Source organism: Petaurus breviceps, unplaced genomic scaffold (assembly GCF_028583685.1).
Source record: "Petaurus breviceps papuanus isolate PSGF00001 unplaced genomic scaffold, PetGlider_PUasm1.0 175, whole genome shotgun sequence".
NCBI lineage: Eukaryota > Metazoa > Chordata > Mammalia > Diprotodontia > Petauridae > Petaurus > Petaurus breviceps.
In genome coordinates this window covers 42,622,915-42,633,336 of record NW_027185764.1, presented here as the reverse complement: position 1 = coordinate 42,633,336, position 10,422 = coordinate 42,622,915, and the positions used below count along the sequence as shown (strand labels likewise).

Below are 10,422 nucleotides of genomic sequence, written 5' to 3'. Positions count from 1 at the left end.
TCTATCTATCTATCTATCTATCTATCTATCTATCTATCTATCTATCTATCTATCTATCTATCTATCTATCTATCTATGCAATCTCCAAATATGAGGGTAAAATTTGGGGAAGAGAGTAAAATTGTGAGCCAGGTACTGAACCTATTGAGGAAGGATAAAAAGGCACTGACCCGGAGGGCCTTAAATAATGGCGACCAGCATTTTGATTGAGTGGGAGATATGAATTGCAGGAATCTTAAAAGAAGAGAGTTAACTGAGTGAAGGAGGTAAAGGGAGAGCTTGGAAAGGACAAAGGTAAGTAAGGAGTATTTTAAATCCCTTGCCTCAACCAGTGAACTAAGGGGGGGGGGGGGGGGGGGGGGGGTGGGGGAAGAGGGAGGGATGAGTGAAGATACAGGCAATACTGAAAATGGAAGCCAGGGAGGCTATGTAATCACAGGAAACTAGGTTTCAGTAATAACTGGAAGATGGAAGGAATGAGAGGGGGGAAAATGTAGGATGAAAGGAAGTTTGTTTCCCATGGCATAAGCATTCCAGAGGGCACAGTGGAAAGTCTGGGTGGAACTTTGAGGGAGAAGGATGGAGGAGGTTATAGATAAGGAGCAAATTAGGAAATGAGCTCTATATAATGACCTACAAGGGTTCAGAATCAATGGGTTGTATAAGGTATGACCAGGTGTAAGAATGCTTTTCGCTGATTGGAAGACATCACTCCTTTTCCCAGAGGAGACTGGAGATCAGAAGGCAGATAAAAACAAAAGATGGATAGTTATGTGGGAGGTCCGGTTTTGCTATTCATCTTCCCTTCAAAGCCTGGGAAATCAAGCCAGCAGCTGAAAGTAGAAGTTGTCTTATGATGGCACTGATGATAGTCACACCATTGTCCTCTAGTAACCTTTTAGGGACGTGCACAGCAGAAAGTGCAAGACACGTGGTCAGAGGAAGGTCTTCTGTGATACTGACTTGGTTCCTCAGTCCTTGAACACTTTCTAGAATATTGTAGGATTTCTTCTTTTACCTGAAAGTTCTAGATTTTTACTATGACACTCCTTGGAGTTTTGTTTGTGGGTTTCTTACAGGAGGTAACAGATAGATTTCTTCTATTTTCACTTTGCTTGAGGCTTATAGTACAGTGTAAGGTCTAGTACTGTTGAATCTGCTTCCTCTACATCTTTCCCTCCCCCCCCCTCCATTTCCTTGAAGTTCCTGAGAATTGGTTCTTCCAAATAAATTTTTCTTTTTTTTTTTAGTAATTCAATTGGGATGTCATTAAATAAATAGTTAGGTAAAAATGTTGTTTTGTAATTATATTGGCTTTACCTAACCATGAACAATAAATATCACTTCAATTACTTAGATCTGACTTTATTTGTATAAAAAGTGTTTTATGTTTATATTAATATAGTTCCTGTGTCTATTTTGGCAGGTATACTTTCAGGTATTTTATACTGTCTAGTTGTTTTAAATGGTCTAAAACAACATTTAGTTGCTGACACACAGTGTAGTTTCTCTATTTTTCTTTTTGATTAAATCAATCTTAGCTTTAAGAGTGTCTCAGACCATGATTATTACCCCTGCTTTTTTAAATAAAAATTTCTACTCCTGGCCTTTGTTTTATTTTTGTATGTATCTTTTGTTTTTATAGCATTTCATAAAAGCGACATAACATGGAATTCAAAATTTTAATCTGCTATCACTTTCCATTTTATGAATAAATTCATCCCATTCACATTCTAAGCTATACATACATACATACACACATGTGTATGTGTGTGTGTGTATTTTAAGAAGCTTCATTTTTGGTCAGGCTTTTCTGGCTGAACCCCTGACCTAGGCTGACAACATACACATATTGTAGTTTCTCTTTGGATTTAATGATCATTTCTTGGAACAATACTTTTTAAAGAAATTCTTGGACCAGTACTATTTTAAGAAATAAATTTTTGATGGAGTAGCTTCTTGTAAGAAAGATGTCCCATTTTGCTTCTGCTCTCTTCGCTGGTAATTTATTTTTTCATCTCTGAATATTATAAACATTTTTATATCAGAATATGCTCCTTGAAAGCAGGGGTCATATTGTGTGTGTGTGTGTGTGTGTTTGTGTGTGTGTGTGTGTGTGTTTTAAATCCAAGGGCTCTACTGTCAAACGCATAGAGCTCTGGGACTAGAGTCAGGATCTGAGTTCAAATCCAATCTCAGACAATAACCTTGTAACCCTGGGTAAGCCTTAACTCTCTCTCTGTCTCTCTCTGTCTCTATCTCTGTCTCTGTCTCTCTCTGTCTCTCTATACATACATACATACATACATACTTATGTTCCTCTTCAATTAAAGAGGCAAAATAGCTATCCCACTTTACCAAATCTTACTTTGCAATTATATAGATTAAAACTTTTTTTTAGTATACTTTCTCTGATATCTGATTCAACTATAGTAAGGATGTGGCTCCCAGTGCCCGCAAGTTGTACATAATAGCCACTCAAACACTTTTTTTATTCAAGTGAATAGTCTCCATTTTCTCATCTATCTGTAAAGAAAGATTCAAATGACTTCCAATGAGAGCCACTGCGAAAACATAGTTATGAGCTCTTATGACACAAATCCGCAGATGGGTAGAAGATACTAGCTAATGTGAAATAATGTTGATCGAGCTCTTTTCTTCTGATTCCCAAACAAATCATGATAAAATACAGGTCAGATTTTTATAGCTTGTTGTTATTGGCTTTACTATTAGAAACTATAGGTGAGAAGCACTAAACTAGTATCCACAAAACTTTAAAATGCCTTGTTGAAATATTCAGGCATGACTTGAATTTTCATCCATTTGTATTTTTTAGAAACTCTAAGCTACTGTGAAGAAAGTAAAAAGACTTCATATATATTCAGATGATAGATTTAAAATCCTAAGTTTGATCATTTTCAAAGGAGTATTAATATAAAAATAATAACAGATAAGTTTCAGAATTATATAACTGGGAGACAGAGCCTGAAAATGGATGATACAATGGTATGTCTTTACAATAGGCATGAACTAAGAAAAGGTTTACAAATCTGAGAAATTGAAGAGTTTCATGGAACCATTAGGAACGAAGTCAGTAAGAAACTTAAGATTTTTTCTATCTTAATTTATATGAATCTTTAATTTCTGTAGTGTTTTTTTTTAATGTTTACCCTTTATTACAATTCAGGTATAATCTGCCAGTCATAAAACTGCAACAAAGATTTCAGACTATTTCTACAAGAAGAGGATACTACAAAAAGGATATTAAAGTCACTGATATCTCCAAACATTATCATGACATTTCGATTTCTAAATTGCAGGAAGATGAAAGTTGGAATTCCAGTGTTTCAGATCCCACATAAGGAAGATCAGAAGGAAATTATTTGTTGAAGCATACGGTTCACTGGACACAGTTGGTAGAATTTTCCAAGTGCTTGAATCATTCTTCTCCCTCCTTCTCCCTAACTCCTACCTAAATGGACTGTGGACAAGAAAGGAGACAAAAGTAAAATCTATCAAACATGAGAGCCAAAAGTGTGGTTCACAAAAAAGCCTAGTAAGAGCAGTTGAGTCTGTTGGATAGAATTAAATCATTTTTAGGATGGATTCCATTGATCTCTGCTTTCCTTCCTGTTTCTCCTAGCTACTATGCCTGTACATCTATGAAATATGTGCTCCCATTGTTTTCTCACTATATATTAATTTCCTAATAGTGCATTGAAGCTCTAAAATTTTTAAACATACAAAGATTACACTTTGGATAGAAATTACCAACTACAACTTCTGTCTATAAACTTTTACTTCAAGAACTAGAAAGGTCCTCAGAAGGCATTTAATCTAACTTTCTCAATTTATAGACCAGGAAATTAAGTGAGATATTTCACATATCAGGGGCAGGATCTGCACTCCAGTCTTTTGGTTGAGCCAATGACCTTTCCACTGTAGCATATTCCCTTTCATATTTTGGAAGATAGAGGGGGGAAAAAAGAAAATGATTGGAGTTGGGGGGTTGGGTTATGCATTTCTTTCACTGAATTCAATGAAACAGTCATTTATTTAGTAAGTACCTACTATATGAAGAACAGTATTCTAGACCCTGGAGATGCAAGCCAGGATCAATGAAGTCATTATCCTAAAGGAGGTTACATTGTTCTATTGGAGTATAGAAAGTTCACAGAAAAGTAAATAGAAGATAATCTGAGGAAGGGAAGAGCACTAACTGTGAAGAAGAAAGAATGCTTTATGAAGGTGGCACATGAGCTAAGGCTTTAGAAAAGAGAAGAATTTTAAGATATAGATTAGGAAGTAGAGCAGTCTATGTATATGGGGATATCTTATATGGTTGCAGAGAGATTGGAAGTAGATTGATGAGTTTGGGGAAGAACTAATCTCTTTGAGATGGAATGTACAGAATAGAAAAAAATGGGTAATATTAAATAAGGCTAAAGAGTTAGGTTGAAGTCAGAATATAGATGGTCCTAGATACCAGGAAAAGACCAATAAGGAGTCAATAAAGTTGTTGCTGTTGTGGTTGTTATTGTTTTTTAGTAGAGAAGTGATATTGTCAAATCTTTGCCTTAGAAATTTATCAGGTGTGTAAATGATTAATTAGAGAAAATAATGATTGGTGGTAGCAGGCAAGTTAGGAGACTATTGTAACAGTTTAGGAGAGATAAAAATTATCTGAAATAGGGTGTTAATAGTATGAGTAGAGAAAAGGAGTTGGATCAGAGACATGTTATGGGGGTAATATGTACAGAACATTCTTTTCTCCTGTTCCCAACATCCAATCAACTAGGAAGAGCCACAAATAACTATTATTTTGAATCTCATATTTAGGTGATTAAAAAAATAGTGATGGGGGCGGCCAGGTAGCACAGCGAGTAAGAGCACTGGCTCCAGTGTCAGGATGACCTGGGGATAGAATCCAGGCTCAGACACTTAGCACCCACCCAGAAACACCTGGCCATGTAACCTTGAGCAAGTTACTTAACCCCAATTGCTTTAAAAAAAATAAAATATGAAAAAAATAGTGATGCCATCAACTGAGGGTGAGGAGAGGTTTGCTGAGAATCCCAGAGAAGAATTATCACTTAAAATTGGTAGGACAGGAGTCATTACCTTTGGAAGAGTGTTTCTTATTCAAAATGAGCAGAATATGGGAAAAATATAAGGTAGGTTAGCACTGAATATGTAGAAAATATGTTAAGGTATGTAAATCCAGGAAATAATAGGGGAGAGCTTGGATGAGGATAAACTAAAAGAAAAACAAATGTGATATATTCATGAAAGTATATTATAGACCACATTTTTAGACTTTTTCCACTCATTACCCCTTTGCGAGTTTTGACAGCATTCATTACCATTGCAACGTGTGATGACATGCACAGGCAAAGTGTACATGCTATGTGTTCAAAACCAAGGCTGAAGTGAAGTTTTGTAATGAAGCACAGGCACTGCCAGAAACACCTCAGATTCATTACGTGTTTGATTTTTAATTAATTTTTGGTCATTGCATGTTCAAAAATCTTTTACTGTAGCCAAATTTTTTTATGACCCATATGGGGTCATGACCTACAGTTTAAGAAGAGCTGCATAACTGGGAAATAAGATATACAGGCACTGAGGTATAGAAATCCATCTTGCCCTACTAGAAAGTTAGGGGAGGATGGGGGAGGATATAAGAGAGAATAGATTGTGGGAAGGGGTATTCGGTAGGCTTGCTATTTTGGAGTGGGGGTAAGGGAAAGATGGGGAGAAAAACTTGTAAATTTGTGAAAATGAATATTGAAAACTAAAAATAAATAAATAAATTGGAAAAAAATTAAAAAAGAAGTGTTGCATAGACAACTCAGACAGAAGTAAGGATTTGGATAAGTATTTTGTGCAGTCAAATGATATCCTGGCATGATGGTATTATAATGTAACAAGGGGGCTATGCAGACTTCTAAAGGAATTTTCTCACTATCAAATATAGACTAACTAATAAATTCATGGCTTAATTAAAGGTTAATTTCACATTTGAAAGTTATAGAAAGTAAAAATTAAAGCTATTATTCTGGACAAGAGACCAAAAAACAAAAAACAAAACCAAAACCAGCAACACTGATTGACAAAGTAAAATGCTGGGATTTTGGAAGTAACTGCTCCATCATGGATTTTATAGTAAGTTTGATTTGGGGAGAGTAGATTTCAAAAGGTTCTAATAAATAACAATATAGGATCCAATAACCTAGTATTCTGTGAGAGAACCTGTCCTAGGAGAGGTAGGGATTTCTCAAAAGTGAAATTCTGAAGACTTTAGCAAAAATTATTCCATGGAGAAGCAAAAAATGCAGGTGCCTAAACAAGTCAATATGGCTTCACAGGAAACTCATCCAAAATCTAAGATTCCAGAGATGGAAAGAGGTGCAGGTAAGTGAGGATAAAATCAGAGATTAGCATAGTCTGCTAAGAACAGTATCAAAAGTGTTGAAGTCTACAATACTACAGATGTAGATGCTAAGAACAACAAAATTGAGTTTTTACTTACAATGTTAAGGTCATTGTGGGGAGGGGCACAAAGAGATGCCCTGATCTTAAATCCAGTGACATTTCCACTATATCGTTTATTTTGCTGAGTAGTAGAGGGACACGATCAGATCTGCATTATAGAAATATAGAGGATGAAATGGAGCGGGGAGTGACTTGAAGCAGACAGACCCACTACCAGGCTGTTGAAATAATCCAGGTGTAAGATGATAAGGGTCTACACTAAAGTGGTGTCAGTATCAGAAGAAGTATTTGAGAGTCATTGCAAAAGTGAATTTCATAACCCTTGGCAACAGGTTGGATCTAGTGTGTGTGGGGGGGCAGAAGGAGGGGGTGTCAAGGTTGATTTCTTGGTCATGTGCCTGAGGGTATAGGAAGATAGTCTTGCCCCCTATAATAATAGGGAAGGTAGAAGGAAGGGGGAGGATTTAGGAAGGAAAATAGTGAGTTTTGTTTTGGATAGCTGTGTTTAAAATGTCTAATGGACATCCAGTTTGAGATGTCTCAAACGCATTTATAATGTGAATGATTACTCTTCTGCTTGGCCCCAGCAAAGAAAGGAAAAGGAGCAATGTTGGAAGTTAGTGATGCAGATTTAAGCCTAGCTTAAGGAAGGAAACTTTGAGAACTGAGTTCCCCAAGACAAGGCTGGATGGCTATTTATCAGTGAGTTGGTAGAGAGAATTTTTGTCCAGCTATAGCATTTAGATCCTATGCTTCTATGAAATTGAGAGGAGGAGTAAGTTTGGAGAGAAAACATTAATTAAATTTGGGGCATCTTCAACATTCAATTCAGCTTCTGATGTGGCATGTTCAAATATGGAAAAATTGGTGTTTAATATTGTTTTAATTCTTAATTTAATTTTTATTAATAATCTGGTATTTTATACAATTACCTTAAACCAAAGCAAAATACCCAAATCCTTTAGCCATGTACCCTGAGGGTAAACTTTCTTACATATTCCCAATAACTATAGGGTAAGGGAAGGTGGACAAAGTTAGAAAAAACTTTCACTGGAATATTTAGCTCATAATCTACAATCTATGAATGTCTTTGAAATCAGAATTGCTTCTTGGTATTTAATTGGGAATGCTGCCTACAATTTCTTTTTGGGGGATCAGATCTGTTTTTTATTACCTGGAGAAATCTTCTCTACCAATGTAGATCCTCACAATCTCTCCAAATTGTAGTCTGAGAGAGTTACTTGGGGCACTGAGGAGTTAAGTGACTTAGCCAGGGTCATATAACCATTATGAGTCAGAAGCAAAGAATCAGATCCAGTTTCTCCTTGACTCTGAGCCTGGCTCTCTATCCTTCATGCCATGCTGCCTCTCACTATCAAGAATACAAGTATAAAATATTACACCCACTTTCTGTATGTGTATTCTTGTCCTTTTCCAATAGTACAATGGGGAAGTTTCATCTTAACACTTAGTAAAAAAAAAAAAGACAGAAAAAAGAAACCATCCCAAAATAAAATGAAAGGCAACATTCAATCAAAATATATTTCATTTTATTCTTTATATCCAGGAATAATGGGCATTTATAATGTCCTCACCTAGATATACAGAAATTGAAAAAGAAATTTGTTACTCTCTATTTTGGATTCATTTCTTACTGAGGGAAAAAAATAAGTGGGTTAAAGAGATGTGTGAAAACCTTTTTTTTTTTTCAGACTTGCTCTGTATAATTAATGAGTCATCATCTCCCTTGGGCTGTGATTCAGGATGCTAGGCTCTGCTGAGTGAGATTATTGGATCTTTAAAGTCTATGCATTTTGACCTACTATTTCCCATTTCTTTAGACCTCATTTACTTTCCTAGCATTAGGAGCACATTCTTAAAACTCAAAAAGGTCTGACATGAACTTTAAAAATCCCAAGACCATTCTTTGCCAGATATTGTTGGATATTAAGGAGAAATGCAGGGCATCATTTTGTACATTTCCCTAACCTCTGTTGTTGGCTGAGCTATTGGTCTGGCCTATGAATTTTGTTTAACCATACAGTCATAAAATGATGGTAATAATAATGTTCTTTATTTCAAATGTTGAATTTTAGGGAAACAAGTTTGTTTTTTACAGAGGCCAATATTGGATAAGTCAAACCAGGTGACTTCCCTTATGACTAAAAGAAAATTAATAATTGTAAGAGTCGCAATATGTGTGAATATGTATGTATGTATATACATTACATACATAGTCACTGTGTCATATATCACATGTCATAACCATATAATAAAGACCCATTGTAGAGAGGAATTGCAGGGGAAATGAAAATTATAATAAAATATTGCAATTTGTAATGTGGAATGGGGATTAGATCTTTTCCAGGTAGATATAAAGACCAGGCTCAGGATATGAATCCTGGATCCCTGATTTCAAATGTAGCCTATGTTCTACAATAGCATAAGCACAAATGATACAGAGAAGCCAAGAAAAATGAGGAATGAAAAGGCCATTGAAATATATTATTAATAGTGATTTTGGCATAGTTTTAGTAGAGAGGTGGAAATAGAAGCAAGAGTAAACTGAATTAAGTAATAGATGGATAGTGAAAAAGTAGAGGTGAAGATGAACCAGTTCTATTCAGGAATGTTCCTGATGTTAATTTATGCCACTAAGCCTTTTTTTTTTCTTCTTGAGAGGCAACACCTCTAAATGGATAGTTTGTTTTAAGAAATTAAGAAAGTATAATATTTGGGGATTTTACTTCATTTTACTTCCATATTTATGAAAATTATTGAGAGGTTGAAAGAAAAATAAAAGCTATTATTTGGAGCTGTTGCATTCATTTTCACAGTCTAATGCAGCTCACACTCATCTGTGAACAATCTTTCCCCCTACTACACTACAAAATCTTTGAAAGTAGGTACTATACAGATCTTATTTCATTTTTGTTTCCCTGAACATAATTTAGGACACTACAATGGAGCAGATGTTGTCAGCTCTGGTAATAAATGACCAAAGAGTCAGGGAGGTTTTGCAACCATTGTTAACTCCAGAACAACTACAGAGCTCACACAGGTTAAAAATGAAAAGCTTTCTTTATTCCGTTGGGGGAGAGAAATTAGACACATGTTGGGGTCTTCTTTAGTGGGGGACACGAGGCTGTGGGGCTAAACCTTGATTTATATTTTTGCAGCTAGATAAAGAAGCAGTGTAGTACAGTAACTGTTGAAGTCTAAGAGAAATAGTGAAGAATATGAGGCAAGGTTGTCTAGTGACAAAAAGTCCATTCATAGCTGGGATTCATGTCTGGGTCTGTTGGTGCTTGCCTGAACTCAGGAACCATCATTTCTGTGACTCAGTTGCAACAGAGTTCATCCAGAGTGCGAAGGATTGGTGTAGCCTACCTTGGACGTTAGCTCTCGAAAACAAGGTGTCTAAAAAGAGAGAGGTGGTCTTGGATCCTGATAGTATTTAATAAATATAAAGTTGAAAAACATTTACAATTCTGAAAATACCTCAATAAACCCTCAAATCCATGTTTCATTAACATTAACACTCCCATCATTGGTAAAGAGAGTGACCAATCCTTCATCCCTTCTCATCACATGTGAATCTCATTCATGTTCCTCTATAAGCCCTCCATATAAGATCTACTCAATGTTCTGATGGCTTTCCTTTGATCTTTTAATATTTTACATACACGAGGGTAATATCAGTGCAACACTTGGGTCACCCATCTATCATCCCTCACTCTTGTTCCCTTTCCCCAGGCCTTCCTCTTTTCCTAATTTTCTGTTACTCTCAAGGGCACCACCCTTCTCCTAGTCACCTTGGTTCACAAATTTGGTGACATCTTCAACTTCTCTGTTTCTCTCATGCTACTCATATGTTGCAAAGTCTTGTTCATTCTGCCTTCATCAGATCTCTCACATACCCCTCTC

The 10,422-nt window shown here is 35.9% G+C and overlaps 1 long non-coding RNA gene across 1 annotated transcript in view; it reads left to right on the top strand.

The window, feature by feature from the left end:
- The window catches only part of LOC138159106 (uncharacterized), a 31,288-nt gene extending 27,703 nt beyond the window's left edge, over nucleotides 1-3,585 (top strand). Inside the window, exon 5 of the long non-coding RNA XR_011167806.1 lies at nucleotides 3,321-3,585. This is a non-coding gene — a long non-coding RNA (uncharacterized lncRNA). The remainder of the gene's footprint in view (nucleotides 1-3,320) is intronic.
- The last annotated feature ends 6,837 nt before the right edge of the window (nucleotides 3,586-10,422 follow it).